The sequence below is a fragment of the Phocoena sinus genome, chromosome 3 (assembly GCF_008692025.1).
Source record: "Phocoena sinus isolate mPhoSin1 chromosome 3, mPhoSin1.pri, whole genome shotgun sequence".
NCBI lineage: Eukaryota > Metazoa > Chordata > Mammalia > Artiodactyla > Phocoenidae > Phocoena > Phocoena sinus.
The window spans coordinates 129306759-129327074 of record NC_045765.1 but is presented as its reverse complement, the minus strand read 5'-3'; positions in this window follow the sequence as shown (position 1 = coordinate 129327074).

The window sequence follows — 20316 nt, the reverse complement described above, 5'->3', positions numbered from 1 at the left end:
AACAACTGCTAAAGGAACTTCTCTAGGCAAGAAACACAAGAGGAGGAAAAGACCTACAATAACGAACCCAAAACAATTAAGAAAATGGGAATAGGAACATACATATTGATAATTACCTTAAATGTAAATGGATTAAGTGCTCCCACCAAAAGACACAGATTGGCTGAATGGATACAAAAACAAGACCCATATATTTGCTGTCTACAAGAGACCCACTTCAGACCTAGAGACACATACAGACTGAAAGTAAGGGGATGGAAAAAGATATTTCATGCAAATGGAAACCAAAAGAAAGCTGGAGTAGCAATTCTCATATCAGACAAAATAGACTTAAAAATAAGGATTCTTAGAAGAGACAAAGAAGGACACCACATAATGATCAAGGGATCGATCCAATAGGAAGATATAACAATTGTAAATATTTATGCACCCAACATAGGAGCACCTCAATACATAAGGCAAATACTAACAGCCATAAAAGGGGAAATCAACAGTAACACATTCATAGTAGGGGACTTTAACACCCCACTTTCACCAATGGACAGATCATCCAAAATGAAAATAAATAAGGAAACACAAGCTTTAAATGATACATTAAGCAAGATGGACGTAATTGATATTTATAGGACATTCCATCCAAAAACAACAGAATACATATTTTTCTCAGGTGCTCATGGAACATTCTCCAGGATAGATCATATCTTGGGTCACAAGTCAAGCCTTGGGAAATTTAAGAAAATTGAAATTGTATCAAGTATCTTTTCAGACCACAATGCTATGAGACTAGATATCAAATACAGGAAAAGATCTGTAAAAAATACAAACACATGGAGGCTAAACAATACACTACTTAATAAAGAAGTGATCACTGAAGAAATCAAAGAGGAAATTTAAAAAATACCTAGAAACAAATGACAATGGAGACACAACAGCCCGAAATCTATGGAATGCAGCAAAAGCTGTTCTAAGAGGGAAGTTTGTAGCAATACAATCCTACCTTAAGAAACAGGAAGTATCTCGAATAAACAACCTAACCTTGCACCTAAAGCAATTAGAGAAAGAAGAATTTAAAAACCCCATAGTTAGCAGAAGGAAAAAAATCATAAAAATCAGATCAGAAATAAATGAAAAAGAAGGAAAGGATAGCAAAGACCAAGAAAACTAAAAGCTGGTTCTTTGAGAAGATAAACAAAATTGATAAACCATTAGCCAGACTCCTCAAGAAAAGAAGGGAGAAGACTCAAATCAAAAGAATTAGAAATGAAAAAGGAGAAGTAACAACTGACACTGCAGAAATACAAAAGATCATGAGACATTACTACAAGCAACTCTATGCCAATAAAATGGACAACCTGGAAGAAATGGACAAATTCTTAGAAATGCACAACCTGCCAAGACTGAATCAGGAAGAAATAGAAAATATGAACAGACCAATCACAAGCACTGAAATTGAAACTGTGATTTAAAATCTTCCAACAAACAAAAGCCCAGGGCCAGATGGCTTCACAGGAGAATTCTATCAAATATTTAGAGAAAAGCTAACACCTATCCTTCTCAAACTCTTCCAAAATATAGCATAGGGAGGAACACTCCCAAACTCATTCTACGAGGCCACCATCACCTTGATACCAAAACCAAACAAGGATGTCAGAAAGAAAGAAAACTACAGGCCAATATCACTGATGAACATAGATGCAAAAATCCTCAACAAAATACTACCAAACAGAATCCAACAGCACATTGAAAGGATCATACACCATGATCAAGTGGGGTTTATTCCAGGAATGCAAGGATTCTTCAATATACGCAAGTCTATCAATATGATAAACCATATTAACAAATTGAAGGAGAAAAACCATATGATCATCTCAATAGATGCAGAAAAAGCTTTTGACAAAATTCAACACCCATTTATGATAAAAACCCTCCAGGAAGTAGGCATAGAGGGAACCCACCTCAACATAATAAAGGCCATATATGACAAACCCACAGCCAACATCATTCTCAATGGTGAAAAACTGAAACCATTTCCAGTAAGATCAGAAAAATGACAAGGTTGCCCACTCTCACCATTATTATTCAACATAGTTTTGGAAGTTTTAGCCACAGCAATCAGAGAAGAAAAGGAAATAAAAGGAATCCAAATTGGAAAAGAAGTAAAGCTGTCACTGTTTGCAGATGACATGATACTATACATAGAGAATCCTAATGATGCTACCAGAAAACTACTAGAAATAATCAATGAATTTAGTAAAGTAGCAGGATACAAAATTAATGCACAGAAATCTCTGGCATTCCTATACACTGATGATGAAAAGTCTGAAAATGAAATCAAGAAAACACTCCCATTTACCATTGCAACAAAAAGAATAAAATATCTAGGAATAAACCTACCTAAGGAGACAAAAGACCTGTATGCAGAAAATTATAAGACACTGATGAAAGAAATTAAAGATGATACAAATAGATGGAGAGATATACCATGTTCTTGGATTGGAAGAATCAATATTGTGAAAGTGACTCTACTACCCAAAGCAATCTATAGATTCAATGCAATCCCTATCAAACTACCACTGGCATTTTTCACAGAAATAGAACAAAAAACTTCACAATTTGTATGGAAACACAAAAGACCCCAAATAGCCAAAGCAATCTTGAGAACAAAAAACGGAGCTGGATGAATCAGGCTCCCTGACTTCAGACTATTCTACAAAGCTACAGTAATCAAGACAGTATGGTACTGGCACAAAAACAGAAAGATAGATTAATGGAACAGGATAGAAAGCCCAGGGATAAACCCACGCACATATGGTCACCTTATCTTTGATAAAGGAGGCAGGAATGTACAGTGGAGAAAGGGCAGCCTCTTCAATAAGTGGTGCTGGGAAAACTGGACAGGTACATGTAAAAGTATGAGATTAGATCACTCCCTAACACCATACACAAAAATAAGCTCAAAATGGATTAAAGACCTAAATTTGAGGCCAGAAACTATCAAACTCTTAGAGAAAAACATAGGCAGAACACTCTATGACATAAATCACAGCAAGATCCTTTTTGACCCACCTCCTAGAGAAATGGAAATAAAAATAAACAAATGGGACCTAATGAAACTTCAAAGCTTTTGCACAGCAAAGGAAACCATAAACAAGACCAAAAGACAACCCTCAGAATGGGAGAATATATTTGCAAATGAAGCAACTGACAAAGGATTAATTTCCAAAATTTATAAGCAGCTCATGCAGCTCAATAACAAAAAAACAAACAACCCAATCCAAAAATGGGCAGAAGACCTAAATAGACATTTCTCCAAAGAAGATATACAGACTGCCAACACACACATGAAAGACTGTTCAACATCATTAATCATTAGAGAAATGCAAATCAAAACTACAATGAGATATCATCTCACACCAGTTAGAATGGCTATCATCAAAAAATCTAGAAACAATAAATGCTGGAGAGGGTGTGGAGAAAAGGGAACACTCTTGCACTGCTGGTGGGAATGTGAATTGGTTCAGCCACTATGCAGAACAGTATGGAGGTTCCTTAAAAAACTACAAATAGAACTACCATATGACCCAGCAATGCCTCTACTGGGCATATACCCTGAGAAAACCAAAATTCAAAAAGAGTCATGTACCAAAATGTTCATTGCAGCTCTATTTACAATAGCCCGGAGATGGAAACAACCTAAGTGCCCATCATCGGATGAGTGGATAAAGAAGATGTGGCACATATACACAATGGAATGTTACTCATCCATAAAAAGAAACGAAATTGAGCTATTTGTAATGAGGTGGATAGACCTAGAGTCTGTCATACGGAGTGAAGTAAGTCAGAAAGAGAAAGACAAATACCATATGATAACACATATATATGGAATTTAAGAAAAATGTCATGAAGAACCTAGGGGTAAGACAGGAATAAAGACACAGACCTACTGGAGAATGGACTTGAGGATATGGGGACGGGGAAGAATGAGCTGTGATAGAGCGAGAGAGAGGCATGGACATATATACACTACCAAACGTAAGGTAGATAGCTAGTGGGAAGCAGCCGCATGGCACAGGGTTATCGGCTCGGTACTTTGTGACCACCTGGAGGGGTGGGATAGGGAGGGTGGGAGGGAGGAAGACGCAAGAGGGAAGAGATATGGGAACATATGTATATGTATAACTGATTCACTTTGTTATAAAGCAGAAACTAACACACCATTGTAATGCAATTATACCCCAATAAAGATGTTAAAAAAAAAAAAGAGTCATAGGGCTTCCTTGCTCTCGCAGTGATTGAGAGTCCGCCTGCCGATGCAGGGGACACGGGTTTGTGCCACGGTCCGTGAAGATCCCACATGCCACGGAGCGGCTGGGCCCGTGAGCCATGGCCGTTGAGCCTGCGCGTCCGGAGCCTGTGCTCCACAACGTGAGAGGCCACAACAGTGAGAGGCCTGCGTACCGCAAAAAAAATAAATAAATAAATAAAAAGAGTCATATACCAAAATGTTCATTGCAGCTCTATTTACAACAGCCCGGAGATGGAAACAACCTAAGTGTCCGTCATTGGATGAATGGATAAAGAAGATGTGGCACGTATATACAATGGAATATTACTCAGCCATAAAAAGAAACGAAATTGAGCTATTTGTAATGAGGTGGTTAGACCTAGAGTCTGTCATACAGAGTGAAGTAAGTCAGAAAGAGAAAGACAAATACCATATACTAACACATATATATGGAATTTAAGAAAAAAATAATGTTATGAAGAACCTAGGGGTAAGACAGGAATAAAGACACAGACCTACTAGAGAATGGACTTGAGGATATGGGGAGGGGGAAGGGTAAGCTGTGACAAAGCGAGAGAGAGGCATGGACATATATACACTACCAAACGTAAGGTAGATAGCTAGTGGGAAGCAGCCGCATAGCACAGGGAGATCAGCTCGGTGCTTTGTGACCGCCTAGAGAGGTGGGATAGGGAGGGTGGGAGGGAGGGAGACACAAGAGGGAAGAGATATGAGAACATATGTATATATATATAACTGATTCATTTTGTTTTAAAGCAGAAACTAACACACCATTGTAAAGCAATTATACTCCAATAAAGATGTAAAAAACAAATTACAATTACATAAAACATCTAATAAATAAATAAATGTTAAATTCATCCCTCCCCCCCAAAAAACCACCAAAAACAAAAACAAACACACTCTCACAGAAACAACTAGAATAACATTTGTCTAGATATCTGGGTAATAATATTTGACCAAATATCTGGCCTAGTCAAGTTGACATGTAAAAGTATCTATCACAATGGGATAAGTTTGGATTAAAAGAGACTAACTAAACAGACATTCAGCAATGAATGGAACATATTTGTATTCTAATCCTGACCAAGAAAAACTGTATGATATTTTTAAAGTAATATGATAAATAAAATGTGAACACTGGTTATTTGATGATGTAAATGAAGTCTTTTAAAAACTTTTTAGGTGGGAGAATGGTATTGTTAAGTTTTTTAAAAGAGTCCTACACCCTTGGTGATACATATTCAAATATTTACAGATAAAATTCTATGACATCTGGCATTTGCTTTAAAATAATAAAATAATTTGGGATGGTGGAAGTGGGAGCTATAGATATTAGCCTTGTGTTGATAAATATTGAAGCTAGGTGATAGATATGTGGAAATTCATTATATTATTTTCTCTAATTTTGTAAATACTTGAAATTTTCCACATAAAATTTTTTTCTTTGTAAAAGTTTTATTTTCTAAGACACGTGAAATATTTAAAATAAATTGCTTGAAATCAGATTGTGTTTAGTTATTATTGATCTCTCTGCTCTATCTAAATAGTCAACTCTGGACTTCCCTGGTGGCGCAGTGGTTAAGAATCCACCTGCCAATGCAGGGGACACAGGTTCAAGCCCTGGTCGGGGAAGATCCTACATGCCGCGGAGCAACTAAGCCCGTGCACCACAACTACTGAGCTTGCACTCTAGAGGCCGTGAGCCACAACTACTGAGGCCATGTGCCACAACTACTGAAGCTCGCGTGCCTAGAGCCCGTGCTCCACAACAACAGAAGCCACCGCAATGAGAGGCCAGCAAACTGCAACCAAGAGTAGCTTCTGCTTGCCACAACTAAAGAAAAGCCCACGTGCAGCAACGAAGACCCAGTGCAGCCAAAAATAAATAAATAAATAAAATTTAAAATAAATAAATAAATAGTCAACTCAGAGCCTGCCCTTCAGATGTTTTTCAAAGTACACATTTCTCCTGAAACTCCACAGCACATAAACGTTTTTTTAAAAAGTCATTATTTTTCAATCTCTCATAAAATAATTAAGGTGAAAATCAGTGGATGTTAAAAAAAAATGGGTAAGTGCTTCCATGGTGGCACAGTGGTTGAGAGTCCGCCTGCCAATGCAGGGGACACGGGTTCGTGCCCCGGTCTGGGAAGATCCCACATGCCACGGAGCGGCTAGGCCCATGAGCCATGGCCGCTGAGCCTGCGCGTCCGGAGCCTGTTCTCCGCAACGAGAGAGGCCACAACAGTGAGAGGCCCGCGTACCGCCAAAAAAAAAAAAAGGGTAAATGGTGGATAGGAAGCTTTATAATGAAGAGATCAATTTTTCAGTGTTGGAACCCACTTATCAATGCTGTCCATCAAAGTGGGAACATTGAACATTATGCACATCCTGATATGATGGATTGTGAAGTACATAGTACCACCTATGAAGCATTCTTGCCAAAAAGACCTTATCAAGGGGTTAGATCTAACTTCCAACATACAGGACATTGAGAAGCTAAAGAAACAAGTTAAACCACACCATGAAGAAGCATCCATCCAAAACCTTCTGTTGAACATGCCACAGCACAACTCACCAGTTTCTTCAAGCAATCAGTGGCATAAATGAGTGGGGGAGAGAGGGGAGGGACATTATTCTGGATTAAAAATACTTGAGAGACGTAATACCCAAATGCAATATGTGGCCATTGCTTGGGTACAAACTAACTGTAAAAACATTATTTTGTAGACAATCAGAGAAATTTAAATAAGAAATGACTATTAGATTACATTAAGGAATTATTTTTTGTTAGTTATTTAAGAAAAATCATTATTTTTAAGGTGGACATTGGATTATTTAGGGGTGAAGTGATATCCTGCCTGAGTTTTGCTTTAAAATATTCTAGCCGAAAAAAAAGTGCTAGTTGAAAACATTGTTAAAACTGAGTAAAAAGTACACTGCAATATTTTTTCTATTTCTGTATAATCTTGGAAATTTCCATAATAAAAACAAACTGAAACATTCTCCATAAGCTGGCATTGGTTTGTTAAGTTTAAGCCCAAATTGAAGTTTTCTCTTAATAGATCCAAGGATCATGATGGACTTCTGTTCTCTGCTTTTCCTGTAGTTGACACCTCGAGTTAACACACTCTAGCAGACTTCAGCTTTTATGATTACCCCTTCCAGAACTAGCCTAGAGGTCTAGACACAACAACTGAGGTATTAAGTGGACTATTTTTCTTTGAACTTCCAGACAGAATTTTCTCTCCTCATCTTCTATGCTGATGACTCCCAAATTCATATTTCTAACCCAGACCTCTCTGGTAGTTTTAAAACATGTCTGTCAATTCTTTGATAATCCTCCCATCAAAGATGGAGTCTAATTCCCCTTGGCTTAAAAGTGGCCTGGCCTTATGAATTTCTTCTAACAAATAGGATGTGTGTAATAGGATATGTTGGCAGTGATGCTGCATGACTTCTGAGGTTAAGTTAGAGGAGGTGATATACTTCCTCCTGGTTCTCTCTCTCAAGATGCATGCTTTAAAAGAGCCCTGAACCACCACATGAATATTCTGGTACCCTGAAGCTGCCTGGAGAGACGATGAAAAGAGATCACATGGAGATAGAGACAGGTGCCCAAGGTGCTTCAGCTGTTCCAGACCCGGAATGTTCCCAACCCAACATCAGGCATGTGAGTAAAGTGTCTTCCAAATGACACCAGTCCCAGCCGTTCTTTGACTGCAACCTCGTGAGATGCCCAAGCCAGAACCCTTCAATCACGTCACTCCAAATTTCTGACCCACGAAAACAATGAAAAACTATAAATTACTACTATTGTATAAAGCCACTGAGTTTTGGGGGTGATTTAGTACATTGAGTAATAGACATTCAGAACATCCTCTGACTTCCACACAGACATCGCCCGAAAGAATTAAGGACATAACACCCCAAAATATGCCACTTTGGCATATTGATTATTTTGAACTGAAGGCACTTGAAAAACAACAGATGCAGGAAAGGCTCTCTGACCTCCCTTTTTCTACTGAAAAACATACCATAAAATCTCCCATGGAAAAAGTACCCTCCCTGTAGCAGGAAGAAAAGAACATCCTTATCACCAGAACCTGTGAATTGACACTGAATTGGATCTGTACAAACTTACTAAAATAATCCTTGTCTTTCTCTAGTTTCCCCCATGTATCTCCTAGTCACTTCCCTACAATTTACTGCCCCTAGTCTTATCAATTCTTCACAAGTTTATTGTCTGTTTCTGTAAAGGGTATAAAAGCTTTTTGCTCTGGTCACTTCTTTGGGCCTTCATTTTCTTGTGAAGATTTCCATGTACATGTAAAATTCTAATAAAACTTGTATGCTTTTCTCCTGTTAACCTCTCTTATGTCAGTTTAATTCTTAGGTCCAGCTGGAGACTCTAAGAGAACAGAGGAGAAATTTTTTCTCCCATCTCTCCAGTCCTATTGTTTTATAGTTTTCTCCTCTTGCTAAGTAGCTCATTATCTTCATATATAATCCACCTCCCATTCCCAGAAACTTAGCTTCTTGTTTGATTTTCATTTGGTACCTAGAAGAGTCCTTCCCTCAATCTTCTAAATTTATTAATCTGCCTTGTTTTTCCTGTAATTCTAATTTGGTAGCATCCTAGGCATTTGTGCAGTATTTTTTAAAAAATTCCCAAGTGCAGCCAGGACAGACAACATATGAAAGAGACTGGTTCTTACTCATGTATGCAAACTTGGAATGGAGATCCGAATGTTTCATGAAAATAATTATCTCTGCTGAAAGTAGAAGAACCATTAAACTCTGACATGAGTTGTTAATGAAAGCAACAATTTATTTTCCTTGAAAGAAAATTAAAAGAATTAGATGTACAACCATTTAGGAATCTAAGTAGTAAAGATAACAGTCAATTCAAAAGCTAGGATGAAGGTCTGAATGGCCAATGGTCTGTAAGAAATCCAGTTTTAAAGACTGATAGAGGCCTGGATTAGAAATATCTGCACCCGGACTTCCCTGGTGGCTCAGTGGTTAAGAATCTGCCTGCCAATGCAGGGAACACAGGTTTAATCCTTGATCCGGGAAGATCCCACATGTTGTGGAGCAACTAAGCCCGTGAGCCACAGTTACTGAGCCCATTTGCTGCAACTACTGAAGTCCGGGCACCTAGAGCCCATGCTCCACAGCAAGAGAAACCACTTCAGTGAGAAGCCTGCACACCGCAACAAAGAGTAGTCCCTGCTCACCACAACTAGAGAAAGCCCACGCGCAGCAACGAAGACATAACACAGCCAAAAAAAAAAAATGTGTATATATGTGTGTGTATATATACAGATATATATAGATATATATAGATATATATATATATATCATCACCCAAAGCAATGTTTCTGTATACACTCCTCACCTGCTCATTCCTACCAAGAAATAAATGGATACATTTTCTTTGGACTTTATTTCTCTTGGCCTTGACCTGCACTTGGGATGGAAAGAGTGGGAGGAACTAAGAGAATCTTTGTCCGAGTAAAGGAAAGAGGGAGGAGCAGAAGAGGGTAAAAAGGTCTAGGAATGCCCAGGACAGGAGGAAATGGAGAGAGAATGACACACATGTTAAGGGGGGTTGAGTCCTGGCTGAGGTCACATGGAATTCCTTTGGGGCGCTTCCATCAACATACCTCTAGCTCAGAAGGAAGAGCTGTCTGTCTTGTCTTGAGAGGAATGTTTGGTCACAAATGTAAATAAATAGAAAAATGCCATTGTAGTGTAACATCTAAATATGCAGCTTTATACACCTCCAGGTTAGGATGTGTTAAACCAAAGAATAAATCTCTGAGAAGTAAATACAATAATTGGTGTTTGTGAAGAAAGTAGGAGAGGAAAGGAGGGAGAGAGAGAGCGAGAGAGCAAGAGAGCGAGAGAGCGAGAGAGCGAGAGAGCGAGAGAGAGAGAGAGAGAGAGAGAGGGAGGGAGAAAGTAATCCTTCAGAAATTCTACCAAAAAAAAAAAAGAAAGAAAGAAAGACCAGGTTCAATGTCATCTGTAGTGCAACATATTGGAATATGAATCAGTATCTCAGTCCCTAGATACTTTAACACAATGAATAACTCACCTAAGGCAATGCATATTTAATAGAAAAGGCCCAAACTGAAGCACCACAGTAATTTAGAACGAACATAAACAGCTTCTGATATTAGGATCATTGAGTGTGCTGTGTTTTGGGAAAACAGCTCTCTCCATTTTTGACAAATACCACATCTGAGATGACATCTGAATAATTAATATATTTAGCCTCCATAATACATTTTCAGAAGGAATGTGTTACCCTGGATACAAATTTTCAAACAGCAAACAGCACTTCTTGTTGTCACCTATTTAGCCAGCTGTGCTGCTGTGCTGGCGAAAGCAAACATGTAACAGATGTTGCTAGAACTTAAAGCATGAGGCGATTTCAAACATTGCTAGTTACATTGGTTAGGGATGAAAGGTGTCTGCACTGGAAAACAGATTAGTTTCTCCATTAAGAGTAGTAGATAATGGAATAAAATCCACCACCTGCTAGTTATGTGATCTTGAGCTAACTTAACTTTCCAAGCCTCAGTCTTCTCATCTATAAAATGAGAAATTATCTGTATGAATAGTATGTACTTCCTAGGAGTACATACTATTAATAACACATATACCTGGCACAGGGTAAATGTTCAATTGATATTACCTATTTATTATTGCATTTTTTAAATATAAATTTATTTATTTTGGGCTGCGTTTGGTCTTCATTGCTGCGTGAGGGCTTTCTCTAGTTGCAGCAAGCGGGGGCTACCCTTCGTTGTGGTGCATGTGTTTCTCATTGCAGTGGCTTCTCTTGTTGCGGAGCACGGGCTCTAGACATGCCAGCTTCAGTAGTTGCGGCATGTGGGCTCAGTAGTTGTGGCCCACAGGCTTAGTTGCTCATGCGGGATCTTCCTGGACCAGGGCTCAAACCCGTGTCCCCTACATTGGCAGGCGGATTCTTAACCACTGCGCCACCAGAGAAGTCCTATTATTACACTTTTTGAATTGTGTATGTAAGAGCTTTAGACAGGAAGGAAATGATGTGAAGAAAGCAAGTTGGTTTGGTGCAGTGGTTCTATAGAGCTGCTGCTTGGTGGAAGAAGAAGAAGGAGAAGGAGAAGAAGAAGTAGGAGGAGAAGAAGAGGAAGAAGAAGAAGGGGGAGGGGGAAGAGGGGAGGGAGAGGGGGAGGAGTGTGAGTGAAGTTCAACTTTTATCCTCTACATATGGGATTTCTGTGCAAAATTTCAATTAAAAAATAAATACTGCTATTTTAAAATAATTTAAAATAAATGATAGTGGGTAGAACCTTTGATTGCAATTCTGTACATTATATATCTATGATAAAACTCTTATAAAACTTGGCATAAAAGGACTTACATAATATGACAAATGGCATCGACAAAAAAAATCTACAGTAACTATATACTTAACAGTAAAATGTTCAAAGATTTCCCTCTGAGATAAGAATGAGAAAGGGATGTCTGCTCTCCACTCAATATTGTACTAGTCAGTGCAGTAAAGCCAGGAAAAAGAAATAAAAGTTATAAAGATTGGAAATGAAACAATATAAGTGTGATTAATTTCAAATAATATCATTGTAAACATAAAAATTCAATATAGTCCATAGATAAATTAGATTTAATAAAATTTCATTAAAATTGAGGGTACAGGGCTTCCCTGGTGGCGCAGTGGTTGAGAGTCTGCCTGCCAATGCAGGGGACACGGGTTCGAGCCTGGTCTGGGAGGATCCCGCATGCTGCGGAGCGACTGGGCCCGTGAGCCACAGCTACTGAGCCTGCGCGTCTGGAGCCTGTGCTCCGCAACAAGAGAGGCCGCAATAGTGAGAGGCCCGCGCACCGCGATGAAGAGTGGCCCCCGCTTGTCACAACTGGAGAAAGCCCTCTAAAAAAAAATTTTTTTTAATTGAGGATACAAAATCAATATACAAAACTCAATTCTATTTCTATACCCTAGCAACAAATAGAAAATAAGTTTTTAAAAAGACATAATTTTCTACACTTTCAAAAATATCAAAAAAGTGGTAGTAAACCAAGCAAATGAAATGTTATTGAGATAAATTTTTAAAAAGCAAAATAAACAAAGGGATATAACATGTTCTTAGATTAGAAGACTCAAAGTTGAAAGGTTGTCAATTCTTCCTAAACTGACTTCCAGTTCAATGTAATCTCAGCCAAACTCTCACAGGAATTTTGTGACTTGAGAAGGTAATACTAAAATTTACATGAAAATGCAAATGGCTAAGAACAGTCAAAAACCATTGAAGAAGAAGAAGATAGGAGCACTTGCTTTACTGATATCAAGACTTGTTATAGTAACAAAGACAGTAAGTTATCAGTACAAGAATAGAGAAATACAGAGTCCAGAAAGAGACCCATACGCTTTTGGACCCTTGCTTTCTGTAAAAGGTGGCCCTGCAGAGAAGCAGAGGAAAAAGACAGTATTTTCAATGATGGGTACCCTGTTGGGAAAAAACAAAACTTGACTCCTACTTCACACAATAATACAAAAATTAATTCCACATAGATTTTGGTTCTAAATGTAAAAGGCAAAAAGGTGGAGTTTCTAGACAGTACCTGAGGCGATTATAACTTTAGGCAGGGAAATATTTCCTAAACAGAACATTTAAAAGCATTATCCATTAAGGAAAAGTTTGATAAATTGGACTAAATAAACGACTGTCAAAAGATACCATTAAGAGAGCGAAAATGCAAGCTACAGGGTGGGAGAGAATATTGCTACAAAGTGGTCATATCCAAGATATGTTAAAAAAAAAAAAACCTCCCATAAATCAATTATCTCCATAAAAAAAATGGCCAGGAGACTTGAAAAGTCACTTCACAGAAAAGGATATACAAATGGCCCGTGACATATGAAAAGTATGCTCAAACTCATTAATAACCAAAGAAATCCAAATTAAAACCTTAAAGAGATACTACTACACATTTAAATATAGCTTAAATTAAAATAATTCACAGTACTAAGTTTTGACAAGGATGTGGAGCAAAGAAATCTCATCTGCTGCTGGTGGGAGTGTACAATGGTATAAATATGGAAAATATTTGGCATTAAAGCTAAGCATACACAGGGACTTCCCTGGTGGTGCAGTGGTCAAGAATCCACCTGCCAAGGCAGGAGACATGGGATCGATCCCTGGTCCAGGAAGATCCCACGTGCCACGGAGCAATGAAGCCAGTGGGCTGCAACTACTAAGCCTGTGCTCTAGAGCCCGTCAGCCACAACTACTGAGCCCGCATGCCACAACTACTGAGCCCGCATGCCACAACTACTGAAGCCTGTGCACCTAGAGCCCATGTTCTGCAATAAGAGAAGCCACCGCAATGAGAATCCTGTGCACAGCAACAAAGAGTAGCTCCCGCTCGCTGCAACTAGAGAAAGCCCACGCATAGCAACAAAGACCCAACACAGCCATAAATAAATAAGTTAAAAAAAAAAAGCTAAGCATGCGCAGAATCCTATGACCCAGTAATTCCACTCTTAGACATATGTCTAACAGAAATTAATCAAGAGTCATGTACTAGAATGTTTATAGCAACATATTTATGATATCTGAAAACTGGAAATAACATAATGCCCATCAACAATGGAATATATAAATAAAGTGTAGTATGTACATACTGTGGAATACTACACAGAAATAGCTACATGAAGCAATATGAATGAATCTATTTTTTATAAATTTACTTATTTGTTATTTATTTTTGGCTGCATTCAGTCTTCATTGCTGTACATGGGCTTCTATTCTTTGTTGCAGTGCACGGGCTTCTGTTGTTGTGGAGCATGGGCTCTAAAGCACGCAGGCTTCAGTAGCTGTGGCATGCGGGCTCAGTAGTTGTGGCTCGCAGGCTCTAGAGCACGGGCTCAGCAGTTACGGTGCACGGGCTTAGTTGCTCTGCAGCATGTGGGACCTTCCCAGACCAGGGCTCAAACCCGTCTCCCCTGTGTTAGCAGGTGGATTCTTAACCACTGCGCCATGAGGGAAGTCCACGAATGAATCTTACAAACATAATGATGAACAAGAAAAGTCAGACATTGATTACATACTGCATGATTCTGTTTACATAAATGTCAATGAAAATTAATCAGTTGATCTAAGAAAAAAATGGAAAATTTTATTCGAGCCAAATTTGAGGATTATTATCTGGGAAGAGCATCTCAGAAAGCTCTGAGAACTGTTTTGCCTGTTAGAAGTCAAGACACAGTTATATAACTGTCTTGAGACAGAGGGCTGTACATCAAATGATGTATTATTGACAGTTTACATCATCCATATCTAAGCACCGTTGTGGTGGGTCATGTGACCCCTTACAAGATCAAGAAGGAATGTTATCTTTTAAGGAGTTGTCTTGTTGGTGCTAGGAGAATGTTGCTGTTTATGGTTAAGCAGGTATTCCTGCTGATGGCGGAGGTCTGGTTGATGCATAATGCAGACACACCATGCACAGTGGGGGAAGTGAGGAGGCCAAAGGGCAGAGAAGAATTTTTATGTTTAAATTTTTCTTGTCTTGCCATAAAATATGAAATTTATTTCACATAAAGTTTAAATAGGCATAGGTAAACTGTGGTGTTAAAGTCAAGAGATAACTTTGGGGGATACAGGTGGGAGCACTGATTGGGAAGGAGTATGAGAGGGGCTTCTAGGGTGTTAGCAATATTCACTGTTTTTTGTTTTTTTTTTGGCTGCACCATGCGGCTTGCGGAATCTTAGTTCCTAGACCAGGGATCAAACCCAGGCCCCTGGCAGTGAAAGCACAGAGTTCTAACCACTGGACTGCCAAGGAATTCCCTATTTTCACTTTTAAAAGTTAAAAATAAAAAAAAGTGGGGCTTCCCTGGTGGCGCAGTGGTTAAGAATCCACCTGCCAATGCAGGGGACATGGGTTCGAGCCCTGGTCCAGGAAGATCCCACATGCCACAGAGCAACTAAGCCTGTGCGCCACAACTACCGAGCCTGTGTGCCTAGTGCCCGTGCTCTGCAACAACAGAAGCCGCCGCAATGAGAAGCCCGTGCACCGCAATGAAGAGTAGCCCGCGCTCACCACAACTAGAGAAAGCCCGTGCACAGCAACGAAGACCCAGCGCAGCCAAAAATAAATAAATTAAATAAATAAATTTAAGTAAATAAACAAATAAAAAATTTAAAAGTCAAGTAGCTCAATTGTGAAAAGGCATAGAGAGCTAAGAGTAGTAGGAGAGACTTGAACGTGTGTAAATGTGGAGGAGGCAGCCTTCTTTGCGTGGTAAGCAGCACCTCAGTCTCATAAATGCTGCTGAAAAGGAAACTGCAGACACAGCCTGAAGATAGCACAGGAGAGAAAGAACAATGAGTGGACTAAGAAAACCACTTCTCTTTAGAGACACATTGTTCTCATAGTTTCCCTCCCAGGTCCTATGTAAGAAACCACCTCCAGCAGTTGAAATAATCAACTCTTTTACATTAACATGTAGCCCTATCGTTCTAGAGTTGGATGTACCATTAGAAGTCATACGTTCTAAGTCCTCAACCAGATGCATAAAAAGACTGACAGCAGTTTAACTGTTAGCATTCCACACCCTTCAACTGGACTATGGAATAAATCTACCATGTAAATTAAGAGTCAGATTGCTAGGCTGGGGAGGAGATTACTGTCTCCTGAAATCTCACATCTCAGTTTGGTTTAGGCCTGAATTGTTTCACTTTGAAGGAGATATTTTGCCTCGAGCTTTAGGCCAAGTAAGAGTGGAGAAACTTAAATCCTCAGAAGTTGTTCTTTGGAGGGCGGGTCACCTAGGGTAGGTGACCAACTGTCTTGGTTTGCCGAGGACTGAAGGGATGTTAGGACAGTCCCTCTAGATGGGGCTGGAATCATCTAAAGGCTCACTGATTACATGTCTGGTGGTTAATGCTGACTATTGTCTGGGAGTTTAGCTGGAGTTATCAACTGGAATACCTTCACATGAACTCTCCATGTGGCTGCTGGGGCATCCTCACAGCATGACAGCTGGGTTCCAAGAACAAGCATCCCAAGAGAACCAGGCAGAGTTGTGTCATCTTTTATGGTCTAGCTTCAGAAGTTGCCTCACATCACCCAGTCGCTCAAATTCAAGGGGAAGAAAGGAAAATCACTCTCTCAGATCCATCTCACAGTCTTCCACTTCTAATAAGTCCATTTCTAGCCTGTGGGTTCTACAGGGTGTTTTTTTTCCCTTTGATTTTTAAACATAGATTGGAATTCCTAAATGATGGCAAAGAGTGAGAGCAATGTGGCTTGCAAGGTCATCTGCTCACAGTTCAGGTGTACTTCATTTATTTATTTATTTAAAAGAATTTTATTTTACTTCATTTCATTTCATTTCATTTTTGCTGTGTCAGGTCTTAGTTGTGGCAGGTGGGATAGTCATTGAGGCATGCGGGCTCTTTGTTGCGGTGCACGGGCTTCTCTCTAGTTGTGGCCTGCGGGCTCCAGAGTGAGTGGGCTCTGCAGTTTGCAGCATACAGGCTCTCTAGTTAAGGCACATGACCTCAGTAGTTGTGGCGCACGGGCTTAGTTGCCCTGCAGCATGTGGAATCTTAGTTCCCTGACAAGGGGTCGAACCCACATCCCCTGCTTTGTAAGGTCAATTCTTTACCGCTGGACCACCAGGGAAGTTCCCAGGTGTATTTTATAACTTTGGGTGACTTTATATGAATGCAGAGTGGGAGCTGACCACCTGATGTGGTAAAAAGACAATCAGCTTAGGAGTTAGAAATTCTGTCTCCTTCTGCTGGCATCTCCACTGATTCATCTTGTGACACCTTGTGACAGTATGTCTCAGGTGCCTCATTTTTGAAATGAAAGTGATAGCAATGCTTGACCTATTCACTTGACAGCTGGAGGATCAAACAAGGTAAGTAGGACAAAATGCTGTGGAAATATAAGGTTTGATATAATATAATTATAATATAATATAATATAAAATATAAGGATGAAATTGGAAATCAATTACAGGAAAAACATCTGTAAAAAACACAAATACATGGAGGCTAAACAATGCACTACTAAATAACCAAGAGATCACTGAAGAAATCAAAGAAGAAATTAAAAAAACATAGAAACAAATGACAACGAAAACACAATGACCCAAAACCTATGGGATGCAGCAAAAGCAGTTCTAAGACAGAAGTTTATAGCAATTCAATCTCACCTCAAGAAATAAAAATCTCAAATAAACAATCTAACCCTACTAGAGAAAGAAGAACAAAGAAAACCCAGAGTCAGTAGAAGTAAAGAAATCATAAAGATCAGAGCAGAAATAAATGAAATAGAAATGAAGAAAACAGTAGCAAAGATCAATAAAATTAAAAGCTGGTTCTTTGAGAAGATAAACAAAATTGATAAACCCTTAGCCAGACTCATCAAGAAAAGAAGGGAGAGGGCACAAATCAATAAAATTAGAAATGAAAAAGGGGAAATCACAACTGACACTGCAGAACTACAAAGGATTATAAGAGACTACTACAAACAACTATATGCCAAAAAATTGGACAACCACGAAGAAATGGACAAATTCTTGGGAAGGTACAATTTTCTGAGACTGAACCAGGAAGAATTAGAAAATATAAACAGACATATCACAAGTAATGAAATTGAAACTGTAATTTAAAATCTTCCAACAAACAAAAATCCAGGACCAGATGGCTTCACAGGTGAATTCTATCAAACAGTTAGAGAACAGGGCTTCCCTGGTGGCGCAGTGGTTGAGAGTCCGCTTGCCGATGCAGGGGACGCAGGTTCGTGCCCTGGTCCGGGAAGATCCCACATGTCGCGGAGTGGCTGGGCCCATGAGCCACGGCCGCTGAGCCTGCGCGTCCGGAGCCTGTGCTCCGCAACGGGAGAGGCCACAGCAGTAAGAGGCTCGCATACCGCAAAAAATAATAATAATAATAAAAGAGAAGTGAAATCTTCCAAATTGATATTGAGTCTAGTAAAGAAGTTACAGATTGAAGGGGTGATAACCACCTTGATGGGTAATGAATTTGATTTCATTTTTGTTCCTGACAAGTTTGTGAACAGCTTACAGTTGTCTGAAAAGTAATTTGATATACAGTTATCCCTCACTTTTGGAAAATTTGCCTTATGCAACTTAGTACCCGTTTTTGCTAACTGAGAGAAATACGAACAATTTTGTTTTACAAAAAAAAAAGGCAAAAAGTGAGAATAGTATTCAATGTTTGCTTTGCAGCAAGCAGTTATAGAGGCAGCGCACCCCAAGCAGCTAGAGTGGTACCACCAAGCTCCTTCCCAGGAGCTTACACTCAGCATCTCAGCATCAAGCCGCCCTAGCTTTGAACTGTGTCTGTGAGCATCCTTGCTTTCTCTCCATTTATTTTGTGCATCCATTAGTGAGATGTGAACTAAGGTAATTGCTTCTTCACTTTATGCCATTTTTATTTAGGAAAAGTTTCATAGGAACGTTCTGCTTTTGGATAGCGAGGGAAACGTGTACACGGTAAGTAAATTAATGTTTTATGATTGCTTGGCTAAAGAGACGCTCTGGGTCTCAGCCTCCTGTATAGGCTTTGAAGTCTTTTCACCTGGCTTCTCTCCCTGAATTGTCTCAGTCCTCCCAAGGTTTCAAATTATCACCTTTACATGGATGTGCCCCTCTCTGTCACTAATTTCATCCACTCTCTGAGCTCCAGACTCATATCACAAATGGCCTACTGATTATAGGCGGACCAACTGTCCCATTTTGCCCAGGAAAGAGGGGATTTCCAGGACATGGATTTTCAGTGCTAAAACTGGGCAAGACCCAAGCAACCTAGGACAAGTTGGTCAACTTACTACTAAATAACTCTAGTCACCTCTGAGGCACCTTATACTCAACATATCCAATATTCATTGACCATCTTCATCTTCTACATGATTCCTCCCAGTATTCTTTCTAGCAATGGGCAGCACCACTGTCTACACTGACTGCCATGTTAGAAACCTTGGAGTCATCACAAATCCTTCTCATTTACCTCTCACACCAAATCAGTTGAGTCCTCCGTGTGGCTCTTTTGAAAACAATGTCTTTTTAGTTGGTTTAACTTCATCATCTCTTGCATGGACTCTTGCAAAGACCTCCTGTTATGAAATGAAATGATAGTTAAAATATTCCCCCCCAGCATGTGTCTCATTACTTGTGTTCTTTGTACTCTGTGTTTATTAATAAAAAGTATTAATATATCTTAATTTCAATGAAAGGTTGAAGAAGTGTTCCAGAGTAAGGAGACATGTCAGAATCCTAGATTGGGGGGAGGGGGAGTTGCTATTAAGGATGATATTGGGACAATCAGTGAAAAGCAAATATGAAACAATATTAGATAATAGTATTTTATCAATATTAAATTTCTTGAGTTAGATCATCACTCTGCAGTTTTACATCTGAATATTCTTGTTCTTGAGATTCACTATCTGTGGTGGGGGGGATAAATTAGGAGTTTGGGATTAAAATATACACACTACTACATGGAGTAGATAACCAACAAGGACCTACTGTATAGCACAGGGAACTATATCAATATCTTGTAATAATCTATAATGGAAAAGAATCTAAAACAGTATATATAGATAGATAGATATATCTGAATCACTTTGCTGTATACCTGCTGCAACAGAACATTGTAAATCAACAATATTTCAATAAACGTTAAAAAAAAATTTACTATCTAGGTGACAGGTGATGATCTCACCAACTTTCATATTTTCAGCAAAAAAAAATTTTTTTTAATTAGAATAAGAAAGGAATAAAATTAAAAAGGTATCTTAGGTGTGTGTAAATACTTGGCAACATTGGTGGAACATTAACTAATCACAAACTACTCAGTGCCCAAATGTCTCGTGTCAGGCAGTGTGTTCAAAAGTCCTATTCATGGCAAATGCAATGAAGATCTGAGGTCTAGTGCCGGGTCGACATAAGT